The sequence below is a fragment of the Aplysia californica genome, unplaced genomic scaffold, assembly GCF_000002075.1.
Source record: "Aplysia californica isolate F4 #8 unplaced genomic scaffold, AplCal3.0 scaffold00052, whole genome shotgun sequence".
NCBI lineage: Eukaryota > Metazoa > Mollusca > Gastropoda > Aplysiida > Aplysiidae > Aplysia > Aplysia californica.
Window position 1 is genome coordinate 1,605,638 of NW_004797322.1, and position 3,867 is coordinate 1,609,504.

A 3,867-nucleotide genomic window follows, 5' to 3' on the forward strand; every position below is an offset into this window, starting at 1 on the left:
TATTATTATGATTGTTATTATTACTATTTCATTAAGCACAGATTCGGATTCCAGTACCCCTGAAAGAATTTAATGTAGCAGAACACACCACAGAGCCACATATTGAGAAGAGAGACACAATGGAAAGGCATAGAATTCAAAGAGTTTCAGACAGACAGACTGACTGACAGACAGACAAACAGACAGACAGAAGACAGACAGACAGACAGACAGACAGACAGACAGACAGACAGACAGACAGACAGACAGACAGACAGACAGACAGACAGACATTTATTCGTCTAATCTGGCCTGAACGAGTGGCATGTAATCGGAACGAGGAGTGACCACTCTATATATTGTACCAATCAAAACTAAAATTAATTTTTGCCCGTAACTAACGTTGCAAATTGTGCATTGGCAAGCGGTTCAAACGTCCCAAGCTTAGAAAGCAATTTTTAAATTGTATTTTTTAGAAGAGGAAAAAAAACTGATTCATTTCTCATACAAATTGTAACTACGCTATGCATCTTTTCTTTTACATTTAGAATTTGATAGGAAGTTCGACCAAATATTTCACGAGAGTATAAGCATTACTGATAACACAGAATCAGTAGTACATTATTGTTGTTGTTGTTTTTTTCCAAATGTTGGGCCTAGAACATCTAAACAGCTGGGCGACGATAGGCTTTGATTGATAAGTAATGATAAGTCATCAGCCAAATCACTGTTATCTGGATTGTCACAACAGTACTGTTTTGCCATGATATTTTTTAATGACGCAAAATGTTTGTTTTGCTTGTCAGAGCTCAGTTCTACAGCTAATTAACGTGTCAAATCCTTGGGGAAGCTCATACCAGGCGAGAGATATCCTAAAAGCTCTTGGGATATCTGGTGTGCAAAATGTTAGTTAATCATTCTCCCCTTTTAGTTCCTACTTGCTACTAGAGCTGTGTCCATTCCACTTCACTATTCAACCTGCATGGGTTTTTGCGCTCCTCACAGCTATTCGAAACGTGGCAAAGCCATTAGAGTACTGTGTGATTTTTATTTTTTTTAAGATAATGGAATTTCGTCTCATTTTTCTAAAACCACAGTAAAACTGGAGAACAATGTTATCTCTGAAATCATTGAGATAAATACAGAAATACTCTGCTTAATATACGAGTCAGGGTGATAAGATTAGCCAACAAGTTTTTCACCACCTGTGCCTCCTGTGGAATGATCCGACAACTCAAGGGACACATAGACAAACAAAGAAGCTTTATTAAAAAACATTATATATAGCCATAGCGACAGCCAGAAATAATACAAATACGGGCGTTGGACAAATTTTTATGATCAACCGAACATATAATTTATCCGTTTTTCTAGCCTCGTCATGACTGCTATGGCCATCCTCGATTCCGGCTTGTTTTGTGTTTTTTTATGACTTATTAGATCTACCTTATTATTTAGATCTAATTTTTTGTGTTAATTTTTAATTTATTTATTTATTTATTTTTTATTTATTTTTTTATTTTTTTTTGGGGGGGGGGGATTTCTTTCATTTATTATTAGAACAAAAATGGTAAAAGTTTGCCGCATGGTCTATAATTTTCAAGCTTCGAGCAGACGTATTATACACCGGTAGATTCATGTATTTAACTGACGTGCTTAAAGTTATGAGGCACGTCGTGGCATTAAGATTTTTGGAGTTTATTGACAATAGGGGTGTAACCGTGGAGTTCTAGGACCACGATTTCTTGACCCTTTGCTGTTGAGAAAACGGGTTTGTGTAAGAGACAGAAACAGATTTTCCTTTTCCCTAAAGCAAATAGTACCATGGAACACTCGCTTTTGGAATCTATGTAATCGTGCACGAATATATACTACTACTGTTATTATAAACGGGTACGGCCAACAGTTGTTAAAATATCAAAGAGGGAAGTTTATATTAACATTTGCCTTGTATAGAAATAAATGGGAAGGAGCCTTTATTTTCAATCTTCTAACATCAAACGCTCACAAGCATCCTTGTTTGGAATTTCGCCGTAGTTGTTAAGTGTTTTACCAACTGAGCCCATTGAGATAAGAGACTGGAATAGACCCCGGTTGTTTTGTTTGGTGTGTCGCATTAAACGCCCTATATGCACACATATTGTTATACAAAGGCAGTACCTTTGGCCAATAGCCAAAGCATGGAAAGCAAGGGGGAAACTGCAGGCTATAGATCTACGCAACTCTGTGTCCCGTTCAAGCACTGGGGGGGAGAAGCTCATAGAAAGCTATTCTTGAAAGTAGAGAATTCATACATTTGTTTTCTTGGCAAGTTTATGTAACTTGAAAGTTTTGTTTTAGAATTTTTACGACTTAGTGTGGTTTACATAATGTACCAGTCTCATGTTCTTTGGAGAGAGTATCTCTGTTTGATACATGCTGGAAAACTTTACCTGCTGAATTCACCGTCATTGTGAAGTTCTTTGAGCCTTTAGGTGGCTGGCTACAGCACTGTATATAAGCTCTTCAACCAAAAGAAATTTCTTTATAGTAGTGGTTTTTGGGACTTTCCGAGTTTTAGGGGTAGGGTCAGACTTTTCTTCTGTATGTTATTCTAAAAAATACAAAGCTTCCTGTCTGCAGGGTTATGTGCCCGTTCCCAGTGTGTTTGGTACTCATTATGTTAAATAAATGGTTGCACCACTTCTTAAATGACCATACAGTTTTGCAATGAGTGCGGTGTTGAACCATACAATATTGCACCATTTATTTTACACTGCTCCAGTAAGATGATGGGGGGGGGGGGGGGGGGGGGGGAGGTTGTTTTGTTTTGTTTTATTTTGGCAGAAATCATTTCCGAAGTACAAGTATGCCATCATGTTCGAACACTGAATATTTGTTTAGTAGGGTGTGACAGTAGAATTTCAGACCTGTAGGTCATTGTAGAGGTTTCGCAACGTTATCAGCAAATGCCAGTGCACTAGCCTACACAAACGAACCTGTTACCAAGAAACAGTGCCAATCATCCAGCCTATATAACGTCACGCTCATTCGGTAATTGCCTTAGTCATTTTTAGGCAGACTGAACTAAGGCCACATCGGGATAATTTGATTAGTTCTCCAGATTTCTGTGAAAGTCCTTTGGGTAGTTTATAATTTTAATTGTTTTTAAATGTTTAGAAAAAACTATCTGTGATGTGTCTGTTTTGTAAGCGCAACGGTTCTGTTGTTTTCCTCAAAACTTAAATCTAGGCAATTATTGAATGAGGGTGACGATTAATTGGCGGAAGGATAAAACTGGTATCTCTTGGTTTGTTGTATTATAAATTTTCTCTAATTTAATTCATAACATTGTTGTTGTTTTTTAAAGCTTGTCCACTTCTCGGTGTGTTTCTGTTGGTCCAGTTTGGCCTACAAAATTAAGTCTAAATTGAAGCACCCCCATCCCGTCTTTGCGTATAAGTCTGACTGCCCTGGTTTTGTCCTTCAATCCTTCGCAGGACGCTCTGGGAGTCTGTGACAATAATGAGATAGCTAGTTCTTGGTCTTGTGTTTTGAAGCCAGCAAAGCACTCTTGCTTCAGCCTCAATCTCCATGTTCATGCTTGAAGTTGTTCTTTCTATGGCCCCTGGCATGCTATGAACCCGTTTGTTCCCACTGCACACCACAATACCCCACCCACTTCTCTCATCCCTTCTGACCGATCCACCCGTGTAGATGACTGGGTCCTCTGACTTGGAGTGCTCCTCAATTAACTGTCGTATGTCATTGTTGTTAATGACAACAGCACATTCCCGTCTTTCACGACCCATAGTGATGACAACGAGACTGTTTTCTAAAATTTGATTGCAGATTTAAAGACTCTGCTAGTGTGAAATTTGATCAAATTCGATCAGCAAATAGATCTAA